A 27,869-nucleotide genomic window follows, 5' to 3' on the forward strand; every position below is an offset into this window, starting at 1 on the left:
CTAGTAACCACCAAACAAAGCAAAAATGAATTATGACGACTCACAACTACTGTAGAGGAAAAAGAAGTCTGTGTCTTCTTTACAATGTTTTCAGGTTTAAAATGGAACAAACAAACAAACAAATCACCCACCAACAAACCAAAAAAATCTCACCAAGGAAATTCAAAAAATTCAAAGAAATTTGGTAAAAATAGTTCAGGTTGCTAAAGACAAATAATGCCCAACTCAAAACACATGATGACCAAGAAATACAGAGTAATGACATGTCACTATGTATGTCACCATCTTACACATATGTATCCACACTTTCCCACAACACACACCATCCCCATGTAGAGCAAATCAGTCGCTTATAGTCATCAAGGTGAGTACAATCAGGTCAGAGAAATCAGACAAAAAGACCTTGGGGATTATATAAAATAATAAAGTGACATTCAACTTGAGAAAATATCAGCTAATACAGTACAGCTGGAAGAAAATAATCCAAATCTCCATACACTTAATGGGAGACAGAAATGTTGGAAGCTATAATGCTGGAAGACACCCAGTGAGGGAGAATGGAGTTTACAATATGATATGGTTGCAAAACAAGGCCAGTGCAATTTTGGCTGCATAACCAAAACTATCCCATCATGGAGCAGGCTGGTGGGTGACACAGTGTCTGTAACACCATGTGGTTTGAATGTAGGCTGGCTGGGATGCACTGCATGCAGGATGGAAATTATGGTAGCAAGCTGGGGCAAAGCAGGGCTTATCTCTGTAAGCCTGACTGAGCACGTTCAGTTACCATTGGTGCCTGGCAAGTAGGAGTCTTGCTTGATCCTGGGCTACTACTGAATTCCTAGAAAGCAGCTGTAAGAAAGAACACTTTCCAGTTGTGTTTGCCAAAGTGGATGAGACCTTCTGTTGGATGAGGACTTACAGTTATCCATCCTTTTTTGAATATTCTAATATATTCTACGTGAGGATATGTCTTGAAAGCTCCAGAAAATGCAGAAAGTGGCTGCCTGCATGATAAGTGCAGTTTCACATTGAGAGCATCTGTAACCTTTTTGCCAAGTGTTGTCAGCTGCGAACAGGGCTGGGTTCAATTATCTAGAGGTTCCTACTGAAAACTTAAGCAACATCAGCTCAAGACTCCACCCAGAAATCTTGGAAACTATAACTAGGTACCCTTGATAGGCAATATTTCCCCACCCTTAAGCACTAAGGCCAGGGGTTTAAACAAACAGAACTCATGGGAGTGGAGGGAGAACAGAATAAACTTGGGAAAGCCAGGAATTAATCAATCAATGTCTAACCGCAGTCCTCCTCATGCAGCTGTGAGTAGCTGATGTGTTCTAGCTACTTTCCTACCACCACATCTTCCCACTGACTTGTTGTCCTGGGTTGGAGTTCAAGGATCCTGGCAGGTCAGTCTCTAGTCCCTAAGGTAAGTGCTGCCTGGGCTACTCAGTGACTTTACCACCTGACCCAGCAGAAAGCAGTTCAGCTTTCATTGCTGGGTAGAGAGGCCCACACTAGAGTCCATCAGGTAACTGGCTGCGGCTTCAGTCCAAACCACTTCAGTGCTACCGCTGTCTATCGCTTTGGTGTTATCTCAGCTCATACGCCCTTCTTGACAACATATCTGTCTTGAACCTGCCTCTGTGCTAGATCTTCAGGTAGTGATCAGTGACCAGTAGGAACCTCCAGAGAGAATACTTGTTAAAGGAGAGATTCCCAGCAAAAGATAAGGACTCACTATCCTATTGCAAATCCCTGACCCTACTGTGCTTCACTGTGGTCAGATGCGGGTGACACTTCGTCCCAGACACATTCAGTGTAGTTCTCTTGTCCTTTCATTCCCAAACAGGGACAATAGCATGTTATTGCCCCAGACTCAAAACTTAGCTGTCATGTAACCAAAATGCCCCAAGCTGCCATATCACAGAAATGCAAACGGAGCCTGGTCCATTCACCAACAGATGGTGGCAGAAAGCTCCCTCCCCCAGTGGCCTTCTTAAGCAGCTCTGGGCCGCTCTTCTCTCTATTCACCAACAGGTGTCAATAGTAAGCTCCTTACTCTCTAGGGCTTCAGACCACATGCCAAAACACAAGTAGTCTGTGAATTGCACTGGTTGCCTCTTGGCATCAGGACAGAGTTCTAGATGCTGGTATTGATTTACTGAATGAACTCCTAAACAGTGTGTGGGTCCTTGGTATCTGAGAGCCCAGACGTTTTAGCTTTGCAGACATGCTGCCAAGCTCATCTTCTGTTCTTAGTATTTGGGGAGGGGGCCACGTGATGGCCCTGCCTTGGTATGTAAATATGGAATGAAAAGTCTGGCTTGAATTTAGTTGTGGTCGCCAAGCCTATACCAAGACACTGAAAGAGAAATTGGGCTGTGTGACTTCTGGAGCAAGGTTCTGGGGTGGCTCAGACAGAAATGTGTTAACTGCAGTTTCAGTCAGTCCTATCAAATTCTGCAAGTATCTTTACCATGACTTTTGAGGGATGGAGGGAGGGGGCAGCAATTTTCTCTTTGCTTATAAGCTCCTGAGCAAGCTGGACTGGTCACATGCTGGGTGCAATGCTGGCTGACAGGGTCCATCTGTAATAACACAAGACAGAAAAATATCCTGTTCTGGTAGACTCTCTTTAGGAGGAGCAACTGACAACTGCTCTTCTTGACAAGCTTCTTCGGCCAAAACTGAATTGCAGACCTCCCATAAAGACTAAATTTATCATCTGAAACTTAACAAGAGAGGTGAAGGGACCTTTAAGGCCTGTGCTGATATTGAGTACTGCATCTTTAAGGCCAGGAACATTCAGAGTGGCTGAGTTTAAAAGATTTGTCAGAAGCTAGTTGCAGCTGGAGTGAGCCTGCACTCCCTTTGTCCTTGCAGGATGGCATGATGTGGCCCAGTGCTATGTACAAGTCTGTGGAATAGCTGCTCCTTCCAAAGGGAAGTCTGAGAGCAGTATTGTTTGTGGCTTTTAACACTATACTCAATTAAAACAGCCCCACATTGGCATGGAAATGGACTGCATGATCTAATAGATAATGGACGCTAGAGATCAACATTATTATTATTATTATTAGGGTTCATTAACCAGTGGAACTCCTTGCTAGAGGGTGTTATTGACACAAATAACTTAGGATTCACAAAAGATTAGATATTTCTGAATATAATAATAGACTCTCCAATGTTTTAGGCACAGTTTATCAGATGAATTGTAATTCTTTAGAGCTCGGTACCAACAATGTGTTTGTGTTTTCTTTTCATCAGTTGTTAACAATCCGATCATAATACTTACAAAAGTGGTCATTATTCCACATTGTTTGACAACAAGATTTAGCTACAGATTCTTCATGAAATGGATATTATTTTATAGGAGGGTAACACTTAGAGGACTCCACAAAGACAGAGCACCAGTGTGCTAGGGGTTGTACATATTTGTTAGAGCTTGTTGGGAATTTTCCATCCAAGTGTTTTTTGATCAAAAATATGGTTTCCACAAAATTCTCTATGGGAAAATGTTGATTTAGATAATAGCATACAGAGTACACTTATAAAGTTTGTGAACGATACCAAGCTGGGAGGGGTTGCAAGTGCTCTGGAGGATAGGATTAAAATTCAAAATGATCTGGACAAACTGGAGAAATGGTCCGAAGTAAATACGATGAAATTCAATTAGGACAAATGCAAAGTACTCCACTTAGGAAGGAACAATCAGTTGCACGCATACAAAATGGGGAATGACTGCCTAGGAAGGAGTACTGCAGAAAGGGATCTGGGGGTCATAGTGGACCTCAAGCTAAATATGAGTCAACAGTGTAACACTGTTGCCAAAAAAGCAAACATCATTCTGGGATGTATTAGCAGGAGTGTTGTAAGCAAGACACAAGAAGTAATTCTTCTGCTCTACTCTGTGCTGATTAGGCCTCAACTGGAGTATTGTGTCCAGACCTGGGCACCACATTTCAGGAAGGATGTGGACAAACTGGAGAGAGACCAGAGAAGAGCAACAAAAATGATTAAAGGTCTAGAAAACATGACCTATGAGAGAAGATGGAAAAAATTGGGTTTGTTTAGTTTGGAAAAGAGAAGACTGAGGGGGGACATGATAACAGTTTTCATATACATAAAAGGTTGCGACAAGGAGGAGGAAGAAAAATTGTTTTTTCTTAACCTCTGAGGATAGGACAAGAAGCAATGGGCTTAAATTGCAGCAAGGGAGGTTTAGGTTGGACATTAGGAAAAAATTTCTAATTGTCAGGGTGGTCAATCACTGGAATAAATTGCATAGGGAAGTTCTGGAATTTCCATCATTGGAGATTTTTAAGAGCAGATTAGACAAACACCTGTCAGGGATGATCTAGATAATCAGTCCTGCCACGAGTGCAGGGGACTGGACTAGATGACCTCTCAAGGTCCCTTCCAGTTCCATGATTCTATCATTTTTGCCAAAATCTGTAGATTTTGCCACTAGCAAATGTAAATGTTTTATTTCAGATTGACATGAATCTGCGTATGTCTGCGCTGCCACCATACCTCACAGGAGCTGTAATTTGCATGGTTCATACCCCCATTCCATTTTGTGGGTCAGGTTCTTGACCAGATTACATCTCCCATAATGAATTGTCTCCTCTCTATCTCAACCATTATAGCGCATCATGGGAACCCCTTGGTCATGGTCATAGGCGCCAACTTCTCCTCTTTCTCTGGGTGCTCGACCGCCCCTCTGCCCCTGACCCCACCCCCACTCCACCCCTTCCATGAGGCCCCGCCCCTATTCCAACCCCTTCCCTAAATCCCCGCCCCGGCCCCGCCTCTTCCCTGCCTCCTTCCCTATGCGTGCCACGTTCCCACTTCCCCCCGCCCCCCTGGAGCATGCTAATGCTGCCGAACAGCTGTTTGGCAGCAGCTGGGTGGGAAGTGCTGGGAGGTAGGCAGAGGAGCAGGGATGCGGCGTGCTCAGGGAGGGGGAGGAGGAGGAGGTGGGGCGGGGAGGGGTGAGTGAGGGGAGCTTGGCTGCTAGTGGATGCAGAGCACCCACTAATTTTTCCCCATGGGTGCTCCAGCCCTGGAGCACCCATGGAGTTGACGCCTATGGTCATGGTGCATTGTGGGAGATGTAGCCTGGCCAGGAATCTGGTCCACAGGAGAGAATAGGCATGAGGCACCAGAAGTACAACTCCCATGAGGCACTGTAGCAGCTTAGGTAGATGCAGGTTTATCAGTGGGAACTGGGGTTGCTTAACAGTTCTGAAAATCAGGCCCTAAGTGACTTGCCGTCCCATTCTAGTGCCCCAATCACAAAGCTGTCCTTCCCCTTAGTGGATATTTGCTGTTCATGATTTGTGCCATGTGATTTGTCACCCAAGTACCTACTATTGTTTTGGTTCCCTGACTGGATGACCCAAACTTTGGGAAAAAAGAGGAGTCCCTTCTCTGTTTGTGAATTATCCACTAACGTTTGTCACTGCTCAACAAAACTGTTGTATGAATAATAAAGCGGGCTTTCCAAAAAGACCGGGAAAGCACTTTTCAGTGAAAATATTCTCCCAACAACATATACTAGTGATGTTCTTGCTTTTTGCAAACATTCTTGAAAATAAAGTCTCTCCCAAACAATTATCCACAAATAAATGAATCAAAGGGTTTGTGAATACCTGCAAAGTGACCTGGCATGTTTTATTTGCAAGACTCTTCAATATATATTTGGGCTACAGTTGCATAATTCTACCTATCTTCCGTTTCTAGCACAGATATTTCTAATGTAAATATTAGCTTAGTATCCAAACACTGCTTCTTTTCTATGGTGGCTAGGTAGGTTTCTCTTTCTCTGAGTTATACGGTATGGACAGCTATGGGATGTCTATAGCATATATAGATGCAGTATAAAAATAGAATACTGGTTGATATGGCATTGGTCATCTCATTTCTGGCAAAGAAATCACTGTTCCACATTCAAATGTACATGCATGTACTCTCAATCATGCATACACAAATATGTTCAGACAACACATGCACATGCACTCACAAATCTTAATTCACTAACAGACTCATCTCCACACAAACCAATACAAAAGCCAGAGAAGAGGCTGGTGACATGACTGTAGGAGAGAAAGATAAAGTAGTGTGAATACAATAACCCATAAAACTCAGCGAATCCTCCAATTAGAATATAATTTTACTAGACAGAGGGGGGGAAGTAGCTTTTCTCCCAAAGAAAAGGTGGTTTAAAATTAAAATTCATTAAAGAAGGCTAGCTGACACATTTTTGTATTCTTTGAGGGGGTATATCTGTTTAATTTAATGCACTGTCCAATTAGAGAGAAGTGGTCCCTTATTACAGATATGATTTATTCTCTGATAAACCACTGATTTATGGCTCACTGGGGTATATATTTAATACTGTCAAAAAAAAAAAAAAATGAAAGGACACCCAAAACTATCTGCAGTGCCACAGCAACTCAGTCTGAAAAGGATCTGAGGAAGCAAAGGCCCCTGGGAGTCAAATGTAATCTTTGCCTGGGATAAAAGCACAGAGAACTGCTGATCTTTACAATAGGATCCTTTACCAACCCCACCCCTCTAGATACACCCACCTCCCTTCCCAGCACAGCACAGGCTGCCCTAGGAAAAGCACACATTTTAAATGGCATGAAAAAAAATAAGAAAAAGAATGATGATTGTTAGTCACTATTTGGGGTGTGTGTGTGTGCAGGGAACAAACAAACACACCAAACAGAGATAAAAGGCCTTGCACCCCTTTTCTAGCTGGGGTTAGCAGTAAAGAAAAATACTGACTCTTGGTACCTACCCATCATCATTAATTAATTCATTATTCAGTTAATTATTATCACCATTCATTATAATATCACAACATTGCAACGCACCCAGACCTATTGACACTACACACAGTTCTGGATCACAATGGCCTAAGTTGTAGGAGGCAGGCAGTGCTGTCCTATGAACAGAACTCCCAGCCACAAATGTTCAAAAAGCATGAGTTGGGCCTCAAAATAAAATAGAATAAAGAGATTGCCTTTAAAAAGCCATGACATTTTTTTTATAGTTAATAAATATTGGGTTCTTTTTCTTCTGGATTTTGAATCTTTAGGGTGCACTTGGGTCACACTCATAGGGTTTGGTTTTTTTGCCCCCATAAGCATGAAGCATAGAAACTTACTTGTTTAAAAAAATAGAAGATGAGATTCTCATGTAAACACAGGACACCGGGAGCTGGGGCTTTAAGAAAACACCAACTATCATGGAACTGTGAGAGTTAGCAACACTGCGAGTAAGAGCCAGTGTGACACAGTGCCCCAGGGAGAGCTCAGGGAAGGCTTTCCCTTAGGCCACAGACCCCAAGTGCAAAGACTGTGATTGCTCTAGATTCTTACAGTGGGACAAAGGGTGGGGGAGTATTCATTCCACCCCCAGCTGCCCATGAAAAGCTATGGGACTGTCCAGTGCAGGTAAAGCTGGTGTGGATGGATCTACCTGAGCTACAGTCACACCTTGGATTGCAGTGTAGACATACCTGAGAGCAGATCCTGACCCATAAGAATGGAACATGGAAACAAGTATGGACCTCATTCTCTTCTCCCTGACACTGATGTAAACCAGGAGTAACTGTGTTGAGCTCAGTGGAGTCACACTTTGGTAAAACTGGGGTGAGTGAGTGAAGAATTGGGCCCAAGGACTAGACAGTTTAACTGACTTCCTAGCCTCTCTTTGGCCCTACTTCAGTAAACCATCTACCTATCTTAGAACTTATATGGTTCCCATCACCATAGTGTCTGAGCACCTTACAATCGGAATGTATTTATCCTCCTACACCTCTACGAGGCAGGGCAGTGCTGTTATCCCCACTGTACAAATGGGGAATGCAGGCACAGAGAGGCTAGGTGACTTGTCCAAGGCCACAAAGCAGGTCATTAGCAGGACTTCCTGTGAGACCTTGGGCAAGTCACTTTCCATTTCTGTTGTTCCTCCCCACTCTTCATCTATCTTAGGTATTTGTTCTGTAAGCTCCTTGCAGCAAGGACTGTCTCTTCCGATGTGTATATACAGCATCTAGCAAACCAAAGCCCTGCTCTCAGTAAAAAAGCTCTTATTTCATTAGCCTCACATTCCATTGTTTATCACTAACTGAAAATCACAGCAAGTATTCAGATTTGAAATTCAAAGATTATGTTATAAAAACAAAATCCAACCCTCCACACACCTTAGTCACTTCATATACACAGTAACAAACAAATGTTGCAGGAAATAAAAGTATTCTAATTTTTATTTTGTGCAACTATCAATTTTCTGTTCTGGCTTTTTGATATCAAATATGTATTACTGTTAAATACCTGCAATCTACACTACAATGGACGCACTAATATGTCTTTCCAGAATACATTCTGATAAAGTTTACAGATAACACAATGACTGGGGGAGTGGTAAATAATGAGGAGGACAGGTTGCTGATACAGAGCCATCTGGATCGCTTGGTAAGCTGGGTGCAATCAAACAATATGTGTTTTAATAATGCCAAATGTAAAGGAACAAAGAACGTAGGCCATAGTTTTAGGATGGGGGACTCTCTCCTGGGAAGCAGTGACTCTGAAAAAGATTTGGAGGTCATGGCAGATAGTCAGCTGAACATGAGCTCCTTGTGTGATGCTGTGACTGAAAGGGCTAATGCACAAACTGGGGATGCACAAACAGGGGAATCTCGATAGGCGTAGAGAAGTTATTTTACCTCTGTATTTGGCAATAATGTGACCGCGGCTGGAATACTGTGTCCGGTTCTGATGCCCACAATTCAAGAAGAACACTGACAAATTGGAGAGGGGTTCAGAGAAGACCCAAGAGAATGATTAAAGGATTAGAAAACCTGCCTTAAAGTTATAGAGTCAGGGAGCTCAATCTATTTAGCTTCACAAAGAGAAGTTTAAAGCGTGACGTAATCACAGTCTATAAATACCTACATGGGGAACAAATATTTAATAATGGGCTCTTCAGTCTAGCAGAGAAAGGTTTAACATGACCCAATGGCTGGAAGTTGAAGCTAGACAAATTCAGGCTGGAAATAAGGTGTACATTTTTAACAGTGAGAGTAATTAACCACTGGAACAATTTACCATGTGTCGTGGCGGATTCTCCATCACTGACCATTTTTAAATCAAGGTTGGATGTTTTTCTAAAAGATCTGCTCTAGGAATTATTTTGGGGCAGTTCTCTGGCCTGTCCCACACAGGAGGCCCAGGAGATGACCTCAGTCGTCCCTTCTGGCCTTAAGTCTATGAATCTGTTAACTTAATATTCTGTGGTTCTCAAGCCCCTGTTTGTCTCTTTCCAACCTCCCAGGCATCACTGCCATAGCTGTGTGTCAGTGGTGGTGGGGAAACTGGGACGGGAAGAGGAAGTGCCTCATCCCCTGAAGGACCTGCTCACCGGGACGAGGGGACGCCCATCTCTGGACCCTCGGAGGCAAAACAACGTCTTCTGAGAACAGGGCAAAGATTAAGAACATGGTCATGGGACTGCCTCTGTGCCCTCACAGTGCCCCCTTGTGGTTAGTGGGGTCCTGCACAGGATTGACTAAAAATATAAAGTCAGATTTCAGAGTAGCAGCCATGTTAGTCTGTATTTGCAAAAAGAACAGGAGTACTAGTGGCACCTTAGAGACTAACCAATTTATTTGAGCATAAGCTTTCGTGAGCTACAGCTCACTTCATCGGATATCCGATGAAGTGAGCGATGAAGTGAGCTGTAGCTCACGAAAGCTTATGCTCAAATAAATTGGTTAGTCTCTAAGGTGCCACAAGTACTCCTTTTCTTTTTTAAAAAATAAACCTGATCAACCAAAAAAAAAAAAGTGGTGGTGAGTTTCCTTAGCTCATCTACCACACCCGCCCCCAGAGCTACAGGATAGGTGGGGGAGAATCCTGTCAAATCTGCGCCATGCTGTGTGGAGCACCATGTACTGTAGGTGTCCCACTGCACTGCACCCTGGGCGGGGGAGAAATTGCTAATACTGCTGGGATCATGGTGGCTTAGAAGCACCAAACCATGCATGTGGCTAGTTTTGATGGCCAGGGTCCTGCTTCCTCCCCAACTCTTTCTGCCTACTTTGGGGAGCCTGGAGAAATCTAGGGGGTGCATGCAGGGAGGAACCCTGGAGTTCTGGGGAAAGCAGGGGCAGCGATTTGGCTCTGATACTGCACAGGACCACAAAGACCTAGTCTGTAATGTCCCCCGAGTCTCTTAAAGGTACATTCCACTGTAGGCCCTGTCTGCCTTCCTCCGCCTGGACAGCCATGGACCAAGAAGGCTCAATCTGACCCCTTAATCAGCATTATCTTAGATCACAAACCAGGCTCCATTGCTGGGTTACTGTGCATGTGCGGTTATAGTTGAATGTGCTTCCTCCGAGGGGCGTGGAGGCTATGCCGTCGAATATGGAATTGGGAAAGGGGCTTCTGTGTCCATTTCAGCAGCGGAGGATGGAAGGGGAGTTGGATAAAACTGCACCAGTTTAAAAATGGGGCTAGGAAGTGTGATCCCTTGGAACCGTTGCGGGTGCAAATGTCTCTGGTAATGGTTAGCTGCAATGCCTGACCGTGAAGCAGTACAGACTGGTAGTGCGGTCAGACCTCCAGAGCTTGTTTTCTTTGGCTTCCACTCAGCTGGAGAATTCTCCTGGGAGCCCCAGGGGTTTGGGTGATAAACCCACCAACGACGCTGTTTGAACCTTCAAATGTCAGACTGGAGGCGTACCCAGCCCGTCTGACATGTCCAGGCACATCAGGTCAGGAAAGGGGGATGGTGCAAAAAGGTTGGGTTTGTAGTTAGGCCCTAAAAACTCAGGAGCTCTGGGTTAGTGCAGACTCTCTGGGTGACCTTGAGTGAGTCACTTCATCTCTCTGTGCCCCAACCCTCATCTGGGAAATGAGGATAAGCCCCCCTTTGTTATGTTTTGCCTATGTGGACTGTAAGCTCTTTGGGGAAGGAGCTATCTCTCCCTTTGTGTTTGTACAGCACCTACCGCAATGGGGCTGCAAGGTCAGTGGGAGCCATTAGATGTGCCCATAATTCAAATAACACTAACAAAATCTCACGAAAAATGGTTCCAGTTGTGGGGGCCATCAAGCAGGCGCACCCTTTCTGTGGCTCATTGCAGCGCTCCTTGCCCCTGCTGGCATGAAGAATGAGCCACATGTTCCCATGTCTAAAGAAAAGGGCTGGCTCCCTATGCACATGGCTAGCAGGCAGGTTTGTGTATTGACAATGAGATGTGATGGCCCTACGCTGAAGGGAGATTGGACATAAAAATGTGCCACGTTGAGCTGAGAAACGTTAACTGGTTTTCCGGATACCATCAAAGATATTTAAACAAGCCTGATGCTTGAATACTCTTTGCGGCTGGTGTGTTACACATAAAATATGTTGAGTCAGTGATAGCGTCCTTATCTAAAGACAGAAGCCAGCAAAATTTCATCCAATGCGCTTTGTCAGATTGTTCCCTGACATAGACAGCAGGTGACTCACTGTGACAAATGGGTGATCCCATCCTGCTCTCAGGAGATTTCTAGGTCTCACTCCTCCTGGCCCAGTATATCTGCTTGCGCGCTTTCTCCACCCAGGGCTGGTAAACAAACAGGAGAACAAACAGCACAGACAGCAAAGCTGTTTGTCTCAGCCCACCTGGCAAAGAGTCTTCCTAGAGCCTCAGGTGAAAAGCATTATGTGACAGACTGAGGCACTGCATCTTGCCCTGAGTAAGGGACACCACCCAAGAAGCATCCCAAGGGCACAGTCTTTTCCCTGGTCCCCCCTTTGCTTGTGGAGGGAGGTAATCCTCGCCAGGTACAGAGTACTACTTGTAGTCCACAGAGCTAGCTTTAGCATTTATTATATTCAACTGTAATGCAGGAACCTACAGGGCTGTATCCTGTAAGACATTAGCTTCAGCCATTAGCATAAGGCTTGAGGCCTATGAACTTTGGCACAGATAAATGGCCCAACAGTCACCCCTAAGTTTTAGGAAACTGGGAACAGAGTGTTTAAGGGGGAATTTTGTCCATAACGACACCAGCCAACCACAGGAACATGAGCTAGCACCAGCTTTGGGATATTTTAGGATGGGAACATCAGCAGATGTCTTACCACGAGAGTGCCATGGCAACAAACTGATGTAGTTGAGATCATTAATATGCTAACCTGTAGGAGAAGGGGCACCCCAACATTAGTAGGGTGAGGACATGAAATGAGTAGGAGGGGAGAAACCCCTACTGGATATGCATTAGGCATCATGGCATCAGTGAAACATATTATAAAAGTAGTATCTCAGCCTGTGGGCAGGGGGAGAGAGAGACGTAGCCCTTGGGAGGAGAGAGAATGATGGACACTGGTGGTGATGAGGAAGATAATGGCTAACCTTTCATGTTGTTCTGTGATGGATGGTGTAAGTATGGATGTGCAGATGGACATTCTGTATTATCTTTATCTACCGTGCTGGGTTAAATGTATTAATAAACCATTACAAAAACAGAAGGGTTCCTAAAGTGTGAGTGTTGCAACTGTGCACATCAAGGTTCCCAACTGAATGGTAATTTTAATACTGGGCCTCATCTTGGGACAAGAACCTGTCAAACCTCAGAGTGACAACTGGGAATTCTGAAGTAATCAATATAATTAATACATAATCTATAGATCGGGCTACGTACTCCTCTCTAGTTGTGTCAGCCAAAGCTCTGCTTACTCCTTGGTGGGGCACGGAGGGGTGAAACAGTAGCTCTCCCCCGCCCCCGAGTCTTCTCCCTCCAGTGCCCACTCTTTCACTGCCCTGTATGGCGATTTAAGGGCAAGTGACACTTTCACTCTATAGAAGTGCAAAGAATCAGAATGAATGATCTGGTGGGATTAGTGTTCATGGCTACTTTTGTCCCTGGTCCCTTCGTGCAAGTTTTCCCTCAGAAGCAGCAAGCTCTGTGACATAGTAAAAGCTAGCAAAATTCACAAAGTCTGCCCCAACTAGCAAGTCTTCCTCATTTGATGTAAATGCTGCATGAGAGATTGTGCCCTGGAAATAGTGAAATTTTGTGAAAATCGTCAACATTTTGCAAAATACTGAAATTTAAAAAACAAAAAGCAGTGGGACTCCAGAGTTCTCTTCTGTTTGTAACTTTGACCTCTAAGGCGCCAGTCTTTCAAAATGATATGTGGAGAAGACCCCTGATCTCCCACAGAGCCCCGCTGAAGCTAGTGCTGCTCTCTGCGGGTACAGGTACAGGTACATCTCCACAACAATAGCCATCAAGAATACAGCAGGACTGATTCTGCCATTGCCTTTATTCACACTGAGTTACTGCATCAAGATCTCAAATGACTTTAGTGGGAATGCTTACATGTGTAAGTGCTAGTCCATGTGAGTAAGGGCTGCAGAAATGGGCTCAAAATTACAATGCCTTTTACCACAAGTTAGCATCCCTCAAACCTAGTGCTCATAAGTCACATGCCTCATTAGTCTGATATTGACAACCTCTTGGAGTGCAGGGGTAGGTAGGGATGGGATGCTCACAGTGGCATGTCCCGCAATAGATCCCCAACAGAAGCCCACTACTGACAACACAATAGGAAAGGTGCCCATACCAACTACCTCTGGCTCCATGGACAACCCAGCCACTTGCACTGCCAGCTGCATTTGCCTACTGTATAAATATTTGTCATATGCAGCTAGGGTTTGCTTTTCCTTTTCCTTTTCTTCTCCCAATAGTCCTAGAAGACTATTGAGACAAAGCACGGTCTAGTAGTTAAAGCACCAGCCTAGCACTTGGGAGACCTAGATTTAAGTCTCTATTCTGCCACAGATTTCCTATATGACCTTGGGCAAGTCACTTAGTCACTATTTGCCTTACTTCCCCATCTGCAAAATGGGGACAGTATCACTGACCTACCTCCCAAAGGTGTTGTGAGGACAAATCCATTAAAGATGGTGAGGTGCTCAGATATGGAAATACTCTTTATTACTATAGCCAGAATCCAAAATGAGCAAATGAACCTAAAACTAGGATCTATCACCAATACTGCTAAGTAATGGTACTATGATCTCCTGGAAGCCAAACCAGTGTTCTGATTTTCTGGCATGGCTCATCTCAGAGAGCTGCACTTGGAGTGGGCCTAGCTTGCATTTTCTTTGACTTCGTGAGTCTAAGTTCCTAGCAGAGCAATCAACCAGTCTCTTCTTTGGGAGAATTTATTTCCTTAGCTATAAATAATGCCCAACATCTCAGTTTCTGGGTGCCTCACACCAGTTATAAAGCACATACAGTTGAATTGACTAGAACTATGTGGATTTATACCAGCTGAGGATCTGGGCCAATAAGTACATATGTGAAAGTATATATGCATTTCCCAGGCCAGAGCAACTGATTTTGAGAGCACTAGTATGGAGAGGTCTTTTGGGACCTCTAGATGTGTATGAAGGAACTATGATGTGGAACATCTTTTCCCAATTGGGCCAACAGTCCAATGTTAGCAAAGAAAGAAATCAAGATTGCAACTGGACCTGCACCAGCTGGTACTTGCACAGCTTGCAAAAGTTGATCAGCTGAGATGCGGATAATGAAGGCATGGCCTTCTGGCTGGTCCATAGCGCTGTGTCCCCAAGGGTTGCTGTTTGCCCCTAGTCAGCATCACTGGAGAGAGGGCAGGAAAGGATATAAGGAGAGCAAAAGAAATAATCAAACTTTCTCACTGGATCCCTTGAGTCCCAAGAAGGACTCTGTAAGAGAGCCAAAGAAATCTCGCCTAGGATGTGCCATAAAGGACTGAGAACTTCCTCTTCATCTCCCTCTCTTGCCTTCTCCCACCTCAGAAAGTAATCTCATCCTTTCGTCACATATTATTGAAATCCCAGCTCTGAAAAAACCTCTCATTTTTGCCTAGGCGGAGAGCATGTCATTTGGAAGTGATGTGCAAGGCAGGAGATAACCAGGTAGAACTCACCGATTCGCCACAGAAAATGGCTCCATGTAGGGCTGTAATGCTATCAGAGTCCGTCCCTCCATAGCTCTTTACTGCTCCTGAGCTCAGAATCTGCTGATTCAAGAACTTTGCCTGTATGGGTGGAGGAGGAGGGAAAGTGGGGTGGAGGGAGTTGTGGAGATGTGTGTGTGTGTGTGTATGTATGTATGTATGTATGTGTATATATAGAGCATTTGTGGTCCTAACTGAACACACAATAATGCAGAAGCTTTTTATTTTTTTAGGGGGGGAGGGAGAGTAACAGTGTTCTCTCTCCCGCTCGCTCTCATTCTGTGTCCTCATTTCATGCTTTAGTTGTGCTGATTGGGAGGGCCGAATCCCCTCAGCTAACTGCTTAGTCCAAAACAGTTGCACTTCAGTTTAAAATGGATAGAGGTTAGAGGCTAACCAAAGGCAGGCAGCGGATTTAACAAAGGCAAATGGAAATCTCTGGGTGATGCAGAAGCATGAGTCATGGGAATGGAAGATCTCCCTCCACAGAAGAGCTTGTGAAGAAAAGATCCAGATTTCCCAGACACTTCTCATTTAATTAATTGTAAATATGTACGTGTGTGAAAGAAAAACAGAAGGGAATGTTCTCTATAAAAGGAGATCTACTTCAGGACTCACAGGGCTGAGAGGGGTGGGGTGTACAATGGATATTTCATGCTCACACTACTGCCACCACTGGTTGGAAAAAAAGAAAAAAAAAGTTTTAAAGTGAGCAGGTAGGAGGAAGAGCAGCTGACAATCTGCACAGGAGCATTCCCCATTTGATCACTGCTGTATCTTTTTGGGATATGGCCTCAGTTGTTATTTTAATGTTTAATGGGAATTGGGCATCCAAATCCTTTAAGTGGCTTTCTAAATCCCAGCCTGAAGATTTCACACCATGCTTCTTGTGGGAAGGAAATTACTTGAGTGGTGAGAAATTTGGGATAACCCCATAGCATACATTTTGTACAAGTAGGATGGAAACATCATCCCTCGCTGCACAACTCTTACAAGTTTGGCAGGGGGAATTGTCCAAATACGAGTTTCCATCGCAGAATCCGACACAAGATACATGCTCTATCCCCCTCGCTCCTGTACGTGCCTAACTTGGTGGTAATGTGTCGGCAAAACAAACCGGCCATCTCGACAGCTCAGAACACAATCAGTAACCACCCAATTCCAGTCCATACAATGCATTCAGATATCGGTTACAAGTCTGTCAATCACCCACCATAACACCAATAGCAAAAACTAGCTCACGCACCTACCAGTGAAAGATGCTGGAAGGAGCTCCACCAAACTGTCTTGATGACCCTTCCAACCGCAGTCCCTTGGTCCCAGATTTAGGCATCTCCTCCCCTTTGGGCAGCAGCTGATTCATATGTGCAGGGCAGACTCATAGAGACCATGCACTTGGGCCTCTCCTCAGCTCACGCGCCCTTTGGGCTGGCTGCATCCGAGCAGCAGCATGTGCCCCAGGGCATTGTGTCTCTCCCTAAATGGCCTTCCCCTCCCACAGTGGGAGGAGAGCTGGCAGCAGGCCATAGGGATGGGATTTCCTGCCAGTTCTCCAGTGACCCAGGGTTCTGGTGGGTGGAGAGGCCAGTTCCCCTCCCTTCTCAACCCCTAATCCATCAGGGTTCCCCAGCATGACTCTTGACATGCAGAGTGTGTGCACGAGGGGGCTCCACCCCAGGAGAAAGGGGAAACTTCCTCTACCACCCACTGGACTTTGCCCCAGCTTGACCTCTGGCAGATCACGGGGCTCTACTCTTCTTGGGAAAGATCTGTTCCTCCTGCCTACACTGACAGCAGCCTCAGCTGCTTATTCCCCAGTGAACCATCTGAGGAGCTTTCTTCCTCTTCTCCCCTTTCTCATCTCTCCTGTCTGTGTTTGTCTGTGTCTAGTTCAGACAAATTAATTCAACAACACAGAAGGCTGGTGAGTAAGCCCAGGGTGTGTTTAATAGCCCTGTTAATACTTGACATCATAGAGCCAGGGTTAAAGAACTGGCCTTGGGAATGGCAACTTTCCCTCATGCACCAGTTAATACAACACAAGATTTTAACACAGAGGGCCAGATCCCCAGCTGGTGTCAATTGGCCACAGCTCCATCTGAGTCAATGGGACAGATCCCCAGCTGGTGTAGCTCTGTAGCAGGGTGGTCACCCTGCTCTGGCCCTAAACAGGTTAAACAGCCCTGGGAGAGGGCTGCCCCGGGGAGCCAATAGTAAGAGCAGCCCTGGAGAGGGCTTCAGCTGGGAAAAGGAGTGAAAGCACTTGAGTGAGTAGCTGACCACAGGTGTGGCCAGCTCAGTTAGGATTCAGCTGGCCCTGATAAGAGGGCTGGGGGCCAGGAGCTGGAGGAGTCTCACTCTAGCCCTGGAGAGGGTGAGGGCCTAGGCAGCTTCTGGGGAAAATACAGTACCTGAAACTGGAGTAGTGCTGAATAGAGCAAGGGAGCTGGAGAGCTCCAGCCTGGTAAACCCCCAGGCTGCAGGCCTTGGTGAAGGCCTACACAGGTACTGGGGTTGCAGAGATGCAGCCTGGGGTTCGGCAGAGGCAGTTGGTCCAAACTCCTTGCCAATGATGAGTGGCCATGACAGACTGCAGTTTGCCCCCAGTGAGCGGGGGCTAGATGACAACTGGCAGTAGCCACTGAGGCAAGGTGGGTGAGAGGGTTGGGGGCTCCCCTACTAGGGGAAACCCAGACTGTGGATTATTGCTGGGGCAGTACCCCGAGGTAAAGGGTCACTTGAGTCCGGGAGGGACACAGGGCCAGCGGCAGGTGAGCACTGGCCAGCAGAGGGCACTCTGAGCTGGAATTGAGCTAATTCCCAAGACGACCAGCAGGAGGCGCTGAACCGGCGAGGCTTCGCTTCACTACAAGCTCCACTGAAGCAACATAGACAGTCCCCATTACAGCCAATGGAGCTGCTCTGCTTTACACCCACTTAGGGTCTGGTCACTTGTGTTGTTGTTAAAAATTAAACTTAAAGCCATTGCACACACCCCTCCCCCTACCTAGTACTGGCCACAGAATCACAGAAATGTAGGGCTGGACGGGACCGCGAGATCTCATCCAATCCAGCATGTGATGCATTCAAAAGCATCTAATGCAGCTACAACCTGCAACAGCTCCTGTGTTAGGGGCATGGGTCAGAGAGAGGAAGGGGCTTCCCTGGGGGCATATGGTTGGTGGAACCGCTCTGCCCCATCCCCTCTTGCTGCCCCACGCTGTAGGATGCATACTGCGGGTGGAAGAGAGAAGTCCAGAGGAAGGAGAGGGGGTGGCTGGAGTCCATTTTGCTCCCATTAACTTAGGTTGACCACTCATACATGACTGTGGGAAGTTGCTGTAATTTAGAGCAGCCCCTGGGGCCCCTCTGCTTCTTGCCTTTCTCCTGCAGCTGATGGACTGTTTATCTTCTGGCTAGCTCTCAGCTGGGATGCTCCCTCCCAGACTCGGCCTCCCCAGCCTCTCAGACCCAGCAGCCCTATTCGATCGCCACTTGCACACGCAACCCTCTCCTTTGGGCCCTGTCAGCTCCACACACCAGCTGCTCCACTTGGCTCAGAGCTACCCATGACCCCTGTGGCCACCTTCTCTGCCAGAACCCAGCCTGCTAGGCCACACCTGTGATGCCAGGTGGGGAAAGCAAAGGACTGGACCTACATGATCTCTGTCTTTGCCCCCAGGTTGTCATGCCTCTTAGGGTATGTCTACACTGCAAAAACAAAAAGAGCAGCAGCATTTCTCAGAGCCTGGATCAACTGACTTGGGCTCACAGGCTTGTACTATAGGCTAAAAACAGCAGTGTAGACTATTTTTAGCCCCATAGCACAAGCCCCGCCAGCCTGACTCAGTTGACACAGGCTCTGAGACTCACTGCCACAGGTCTTTTTTTGCAGCGTAGGATACCCGTAAGGGCTCCAAAGTTGCCGTTCCATTTGGAGCCCTATTGCTATCTGAATACAGCTCTTCAAAGCTGCCTGCTTGGACTTAGCATGAGGGCCTTGGGATAAATGGCACTGCAGCAATGGATACATACAGGAAGTTTCTCTGTTCAGTAGTTACTGGTCATGTTTATTGTTGTCTTTTGGGAGGTTTTTCTGGTTAGCAGCTGGACATTCTGGTACCTCTGGGCTCACCCCGTTCACAGCACACAGGGTGCCATTTTGAAGAGCGCATTGCCCTGTCCCTGCTGGAGTGACAGCCTGTGTGAGGTCATGCTGGCGGGGGAGAGTGGCAAGCTCTTCAAAATGGAGCCCTTTGTGTGTGAAACTGGACAAAATCATGTCCAGTTTCACCTCAGTGCTGAATCGGGGGGACACCATAGAAAAACAGGACTGTTCAGCTTAAAACTGGATGAATGGCCACCTAGTATCAGCAGAGTAAGGAGAGAGAAAGTTCTTTGGCCTGTGTTATACAGGAGGCCACACTAGTGGTTCCTTCTGGCCTTGGAATCTGTGGAAAACAAGGCAGGGCACGTGGGGTTGCATTTGTTAGGGTTTGTCAACAGGGCATGTGATGATGGTGAGAGATCTACAGGCCACTGCATAGTGGTGAAGACTGGGGCTACCATGAAGCCCCTGTGATCAGAGCTTTGGTCACAATAACATACTGTGTCAACAAACTAACACCTCCTCCCCGTATGTGTAGCATTAGCAGTAGATTTATTGAACCAGTCAGTCAGTTTGCACTCAGGCAAAATTCCCACTGAGTTCAATATATATTTTTCCTGAGTAAGAACTAAGCAAGGAGGGAACTTTGGGAGAGATATTCAGAGGTGTGAAGCCACCTAACAATGCAGCTGAGCTCTATGTGGGATTTTCAGAAGCACCTAGGCAGAGATCCACAGAGGGACTTTGGCACCTAAATCTGGGTGCCCTGAGGCAGACACCTGGCCTGGAAAATTTCAGCTCAAACAATTAAAAGTTGGCAAAGTTATTAGCAACTGAAAACATGGTCTTTCAATGGGAAGTGTCCAGCAACCTTAATAACAGGCTTGCCACCAGCCCCACCTATAATAAAGGCACCTGACCCACTTCTGCACAGGCATGGCAGACCCACCACATGCAGATCTGGAAGAACAATCAGGCCCCATGTTTTTAATTATCATTAAGCTGTTTTGTTTATGCCCTGAGGGCCATATTTTCTAAAGCGCTTAGCATTCAAGTTCTCTCCTTTAGGCCCCTAAAGGAGGAGGCCACATATTCTCAATGAGAACGATGGTTCCGCTAGATCCAGAGCACTTCTAGTGGGTGCTGAGTCTTATCAGAGATCTGGCCTAAAAGCCACAGCAGCTTCTCAGCTGTGATGCAGGGAAGGATTCATGATTAGCTGGTCCAAAGAAAACTCCTGTACCCAGTGGTGAGAGTAACCCAGGCATTGGGATAATGGTAAATCAATCATTTATCCTATACCACAGCCATGCCACTGCTTTAAGTACAAGTACTGTCAGGACTGATCGGCTATCTTATATCCCGCACTGATCATACATTCCGTTGTACACCTTGGGAGTTCCTGGGGCATAATGTATAACATTATGGTTCGATATCTGCTGAGGTTGAATCTGAAGCTCAAAACACGGGCTCCAATGGTTCCTCTTCAATTGATATTTTTGAATCCAGTTTCAGTGACTTTGGCAAGTCACCTTTTTAAGCAAAGAAAAAGTCCTGCCAAGAAGAAAGTCTGCCAGGGCCTACTAACATTCCAGTAACACCTAGCCCCTCCAAGTCCTTTTCACAACCCACAATATGGCATTATGATTAGATATAACTGGAAAGTGGATTTCCTGCCCTTCAGTAATTACACTGGCTTATGGGAGCTTTATTCGGCACGAAGCCTTATTATTCCACAGAATGAAATTCTGTATAATTTTCTTCTCCTCCACTGCACAAATGAAAAATCATATTTTGGTCTGAGTTGGGAAGAAAGGCTATGTTATCACTGGAGACCGTGGTGTTATTTTCCCCTGCAATGAAAAAATCCATCTGAGTTTACGACCCCTTTCACCCCGCTGCCTCTCCATTCAGCCTTTTGTATGCTTATGAACCTTATCAATTTCCACCGCTGCAGAAAGGTGCACCTCATGGGGTACCTCCCCCTGGTTCTTCACACGCTAATGGAAATGCACATGCTTAAGTGATAAATGCATGCAAAGAAACCTGCACCCTCCTGGGGAGGGGAGGACGGAGAGATGAAAAGAGGGATTGGAATGAAAGTCTAAGGCCTTGTCTAGAACTGGTGCCCAGCAGCTGGGGTAGCAGCAGTAGTGTGAAACAGTGCTGTGGTCAGAATAAACTATCAAGTAGCTTACACTGGTTTCAAGCCGGTCTGAGCTCTAGTGGTGTAAACAGCAGCCTTGCCTGTCTACACTGGCACTGGTTGCTGATGGCTGAAATCCCCAGTGTAGTGAAGATCCCAGGCCCTTCATTCCTGGCTCTAGCTGGCGGTTAGTTAGTCATGCAGGAGAGGTTTCTTTCTGCTAAATTACAAGCCAAAAGGAAATAAAAAATCTGTAAATTCCAGTTTTCACATGAAAGTTGTTCACCAGCCATGGGCTCCATTGCCAGCCTGCTGAGGTACTAACAGCTCGTGTTACCTACAAGTTTGCAACAGTGTATGAGCTAAGTGGACTAATGGAGCCCCCTAAGCCTCTGCCTACACTTATACCTCTGCAGCTGCACCGCTTCAGCGTAGACACTCACTACTGGGATGGAAAGGGCTCTCCCATCACTGTAGACTATATGTCTATGTATATATAGTCTACAGTGTTATACCATATAGTCTACCATATAGTTAGGTTGACACAAGGCAGCTTATGTTGACCTAACTATGGAGGTGTCTACACTTAAGTTTCTCTCCCGCCGACGTAACTGTCCCACTATGCCAACTTAACTCCTCCTCCATGAGCGGTGTAGAGTCAAGATCGATGTCGTTAGATGGACACATTGTCAGTGCAGACACTGCATTTCCTATGTTGATTGTTACTGGCTTTCAGGACCTGTCCCACAATGCCCCACACTGACAGTATAATCGATACAAGTGCTCCTGGTGAGGATGTGCACTGCTGACACAAGGACCAAACTGTAGGCACGTACAAGTGATGTAATTACTATAGCAGCTGTATGCTGACATAAATTAAGTTGACATAATTTTGTAGTGTACACATGGCCGTAGTTAATCCACCTTGCTGAGAGGCGGTAAGGTCGATGGAAGAATTTTTCACCGGGGTTAGGTGGACTTTACGTTGTCCAGGGTGTGGATTTTTCACTCCCCTGACCAACATAGCTGGGGCAACCTATCTTAGCCACCTATTCAGTATCATCTTCCGTGAACTACCAATTACCCATTATGCCCCGCAGCTACATTTTGAAATATATTATTAATTACGTTTATTATGGCCATGCCTAGGGGCCAACCAAGAATGGACCCTCCTTGTGCTAGGCACTGGACAAATACAGAGTAGTAAACAGTCCCTGCCTGAAGAGCTCACATTCTAGATCTTTTAATGAAATATCCAACTACAGTTAGAAGCATGGTTCAAAGCTCTCAATCCACTATATCCCATTATAGCCAGACTCCCTGATCTCCTCCATAAATGTGCACAGGACAGGGGCCTTAAGTCCCTCTTGAAGACTCCCTTCTGTTGTACTGCCCCCAAGAAATCAAGCCAGTTTTGAGACCTATTTGTTGTTCTCCTCTGTGGGTCTTGGCTCGTACACTCTGAGTGTTTCAGGGTGAGGGGAGGGTTGCTCTAGCAGTGGTTAGGGTGTGAACCTAGGTGTTCAGTGAGAGGGGTGTTCACAGTAGCTTAGTTTGTCTGGGCCCCAGTTCCTCATCTGTACAATGGGGATGATAGCACTTCATTTCCTGGCAGGAGTGTGGTGAGGTAAACATGTTACAGCTCACGAAAGCTTATGCTCAAATAAATTGGTTAGTCTCTAAGGTGCCACAAGTACTCCTTTTCTTTTTGCGAATACAGACTAACACGGCTGTTACTCTGAAAAATGTTACAGATTGTGAGGTGATCAGATAGTGTGGTAAAGGGGGGCCAGAAGAGTACCTGAGTTACATAGATCTCTCTTTTGAATGACTGCAGTGTGCAGCACCTCATAGGTGCTACCTTAAATAACAAAATGTCCTTTACTATGTATTTTACAAGTATTAGGCTAACAATACCCACTGGTTATTCTGTGCGTTATAACAGCTTTTTACGGCAATGGTTACTCCTGCATTAATGATGCATTTTTAAAATTGCCTTCTGGCTTTTTGCAATGAAACCAGTGCCTCTTGCCCAGTTGAATTTCACACACTCTTAGAATAATGGAAAGCCAGCACCGAATGGGAGAATCACCAGGGGAAGTGAATTTCTCTGGGGGCTTCACATACACTCTTGGAAAGAGTACTTCTGTCGTCCAGCACGCTTACTGAAAGAGAAGGAAAGAACCTGGGCTGGTACCTCACCAATGAGATTGTTGGCATTGGATTCAGGAGGAGCAAGACCTTACAGAGAAGAATAATTAGTGTTAACGTTCACATGTCAGTCACAGGGCTGTCAGTGAGGATGCATCATCTGAGCAGCTAGGGAGGGGGTGTGTGCAGAGGGGCATTTGCCTTTGCTTTTTGTCCACTGCCCCATAAAATGAAGCGGGAGAAAGGAGGGGCCAGTCCATTTAGCAGGTCAGCCACAGCGGCACTATCAGATGCCATGCTGAACTAATTCCTAATTGGGGCAGTGTTTGTCAACACGGACAGAGCCCTAATACACTGTAATCGCTGGAGCCACAAGCTCTGATAGAGATCTTAATCTCTCTGCTCTGTCCCTTTCACTTGGCCACATGCTCCTCTCCCTTCCCCCGGCCCCCGCCACACAGGCACACATCCAGCCCAGCGACTGAACAGCTGGGAGGTTTATTACAGTCTCTCTTTTTCCTAGGTACCGAAGCCAGACAAGACGGTGAGGGCAGGTGCACGGGAAAGCAAGGGAAATCTTTCAGAGGTTGCACACCTAGAACAGGTTTAATTCATCACAATTGTCCTATTTACTGTCCTGCACCTGCCCCCTCTGAAAAATTGGGCACCCAAAATCACTAGCTCCTTTTGAGAATCCTGGCCTGTATTTATAGCTGCACACCCCTTTCTGCCTAGGAGAGTATAGGGCCCCCATCATCACAGCGTAGGAGCACCTCACAGATCTTATCCCCCCATGAGGCAGTGAACTGAGACACAGAATAGATGAAGTCACTTGCCCCAAGTCACAGTGGAGGCCTAGGAAGGGAACCAAGACCAGTTCCCAGTCCAGAAAAACTATCTTTCCTACCAGAGCCTTTTTGCTTTACTGGGAAAACTTGTAGACTGGCTTCCTAATTCAGTTCCCCACCGCCCTCTTCTTCTCCCTATCCCTGTGGTGACGTTAGTGGTCTCTTCTCATACATGAAATATGTTCTAGCCAGACTTATGATGGAAGCTCAATTCACATCAGCAAATTCAAGGGTGTGTGTATGGGCATGGAGGAAGTTTCACAGATTTTTGTAGGTTTTAAGAACAGAACCATTCTGATCTTCTAGGCTGACCTCCTGCATTGCACAGGCCAGAGATCCTCACTTAGTAATTCCTGCATCAAGCCCATAACTTCTCGTGGAGTTAAAGCAGATCTTTTAGAAAGGCAACTAATAGATATCCTGAAGCAATGGGGAGCCTCAGGATTCCATCTGGTAAGGAGAAATTCTATAGATTTCCGTGTATACAACCTGCTGTTTCAACGTACCCAGAAAGGTTTGCTGCAGACATGAAGTTACAATTACTAGGGCCAAGACTGTCAACAAATGGGTGTCCCCAAGCTATCAGTTGGGGGGCAAGTACACAGTCTCCTGGGGAGGCAGGAGCCAGCTGCTGTCCCATTTTGCCCAAATTTAGTACCTTTTCCGCCAAGATGATTGCCTCTCCTCTTGTTCCTTTCTGAAGCCCTTCCCTTAGCACTCCTTCAGTCTTCTCAGGTGCTACCTCTTCTCTTCTCCTCCTGGGATGAGCTGGGTCTAGTTTATAAATGCCCTGACCCTGTCCAGTCCCAGCAAAATCTGAGAGGATTGGTTAATTGGAGTCGGCTGTTTGGGGGATTTTTTTATTCTGTTTTCCCCTCCCCCATGTGACAGTTCACTCTGTCACAGGGGCCTAGATCCTCAAAGATATTTCAGTGTCTAACTCCTATTGAAATCAATGGGACTTAGGTGCCTAAATGTTTTTGAGGATCTGTGTCAGGGTGCCGAAATTTGGGTTCCTAATTTAAAGAACATACAATGTTCCTGGGACAGTCCTTTTTTTAAGTTGATGTCTTGGTGTCCCCTTAATTTCTTTGGGGATACCTAAAATGTTCTGGTTTTTCACGTCATCGTCAAACAGCTTTTTTTTTTATCATTATAGAATGTTTCTTCAAGGTTTATTGCTATGCCAAGGAGAATTTATTCTGTGTTCGCTGGGAGCAAACAGCTCAATGGAATAATTGCCCTGAATGGTGCACAGTGTTTGGAGTGAAGAGAAAGTTCAAAGCTGTTCTTTTGCTCAAAGTGAATGTTAACGACCCTGGGTTGGTATTTCATCATAAACTCATCAGACGCTAAGAAACTGGAAAAAATTCTTCATTCTGAGAAATAACCCTATGGCGCTGCTTGCTGGCAGTAAAGACTCCAACACACCCTTAAAAAAAGAGTCCTTTTGTCTTTTGCACGAGTATTTCGCTCTCCGAGCCAATGGCACCACAAAAAATGTCCTGGGTTTTGATTCTGAAAATATGGCAACTCTCTCCTTAGTCCACGGAGAGGTGGCCTGATTTTCAAAGATGCCAAGTACCCAGCAGCTCCCGTGGAAGTCAATAGACTCAGCCTAACTCAATTTCTGAAAAACTTGGCCTAGTTTCCTGATTCTGAGACAGAGAGAGAATATTGAGGCTCCTTTCAGGCTGTGCATTTCAGATGTTGGACAAACAAACAAACACACACACACGCACACTGCAAGGAAAGAAACAAAGACTTTGGCTGTGTCCTTTCATTAGAAGTCACTTACATTTGTGTCTGTTACTATGATCCTGCTCATGGTGTGCAAAAGGCACAGAGCTGAATAGTGGGCATGTGCTGCTGGAACTCGATCAAACCTGCTTTAAAGCTACTGAAGTTTCACTAACGTAACCCTTTATTTTCTCTTTATTCTTTCTAGTAGGCTTCCTCCTTTGATGTCGGCTGTTTCTGTTCCAGGGAATAGAACAGGTTCTTCCAGACATTATGGAGAAACAAAGGAAGCCATCCAGATACTCAAGACTCCATGGAATTATCAGGATGTATTTCCAACCTCTGTGAATTCATATAATGATCATGTGAATCCATGGCTGTCTTTGTGTATAACAACGCACTGCAGTGAGTTATCAAAAGCTAGAGAAATGCCACAGCTTCACGCCATTGCGTGCTATTGCCTTTCTTTTCACGTCAGCAAAAAGAACCATTCTCAGCCAACCCTTGCCCTGGCATGCGATGCGCTTACCTGTGATTTATTGATGATAATCTTGGGGAAAGCCATTTGTAATCGAACATACAACAAAGACATTCTCGTGCTGAGTGGGACTGATAACGCACCGTTTAGTAATTTTTGTGCAGTCAGTAATTTGGAGAATGAATGATAATTTCTAGGCCTGAAAATCTGCAATGACAACTCTTAGTGTTATTCACCTCATGAATAAAGACACCTCACTCTCTATGTCTTGTGATAAATTCCTTTTATTAGGGCCACTTATGCAGGACTTTATCTTAATTGTCTTATGTATGGGGCAGTCTTGGTGGTGAGGCTGGCTCGTTTTTCATTACAGCCTTGAACCTACAATGTGGAGTAAATAAATATTATTCAGGGATACGAAAACGGTCATTTGACTGAAACAGGCCTTGCTAATGCAACGATTTCACTCGCTAGCATGCAGCACGTTTACCCCGTACGTCATGTCAGAAGTAGTAATTCCTTTCTAATATCACCATAACTAGGATGGTTTGTGAGTCATGAAAGCTAGATGTCTTTGCCCAGCATAGATGTGGTAACACTAAACAGGATCAATTCGCCCCAGTGACGGAGCAAATCACTTATGGCCATTACAAAAGTGTTTGTTTAAACAACCATGGCTTTTATTGGCTTTCAAATTGCAAGACAGAAATACTGTAGAAAAGCATGGAATGCCCAGTGACTAATGAGGCTCTCTGCTTTGAGACACACCGTGGTCCCTTCGGCTTATCAACATTCCATATGAAGTGAGATTACTGGCAAAGCTATCGAACTGTTCATCTTTGGGTCACTGCTACAAATTCAACCCCGAAGCTGCCATCAGACAGCTTCTTAGTGACCCAGGTTGGTGGTTGCATTCTCTGGTCTGGTGGTTAGATGCCCGCATGCCAGAAATCACCTTGACAGCTGGCACTGATCATGGGAGGGGTTTTTGGAGAGAGAATGAGGACTGAGCGGGGCCTGGAGACTGAACTCCCCTTGCAAATGTTGTATATGCCACATCCAAAACAAGCTCAATGCAAACACCTCTACTAAAGACACAAACTTGGGCACAGGATTGACCCTTGTCCTTGCAGGACTCAGCAAAGTAACACACACAGCTCCATCCCCACCTACGATGGGGTTCTCTTCCGCAGCACGGACCCACAATGCCCTCTGGCCACCTTCCAAAAGTCATGGAGAATCTCCCTATTTACAAACACACAAGCCCCTGTTTGGGAAGTTCCACGGCAAATTCCCTACGTTTCCAGATGCCAGGAGGAAGGGCTGCAGCACAACACAGTCAGGGAATTCAGTCTCTGCCATGGAATCAAC

General features: G+C 45.7%; 1 long non-coding RNA gene across 2 annotated transcripts; it reads left to right on the forward strand.

The window, feature by feature from the left end:
* Window positions 1-1,159: 1,159 nt before the first annotated feature.
* LOC122461828 lies at window positions 1,160-26,746 on the forward strand. Of its 2 annotated transcripts, XR_006284029.1 has the most exons (4): window positions 1,160-1,432; window positions 23,956-24,036; window positions 24,587-24,733; window positions 26,232-26,746. It is a non-coding gene; the product is annotated as an uncharacterized LOC122461828 (long non-coding RNA). The 2 variants fall into 2 exon arrangements; XR_006284028.1 differs by lacking the exon at window positions 24,587-24,733.
* The last annotated feature ends 1,123 nt before the right edge of the window (window positions 26,747-27,869 follow it).

This window comes from Chelonia mydas, chromosome 9, assembly GCF_015237465.2.
Source record: "Chelonia mydas isolate rCheMyd1 chromosome 9, rCheMyd1.pri.v2, whole genome shotgun sequence".
NCBI lineage: Eukaryota > Metazoa > Chordata > Testudines > Cheloniidae > Chelonia > Chelonia mydas.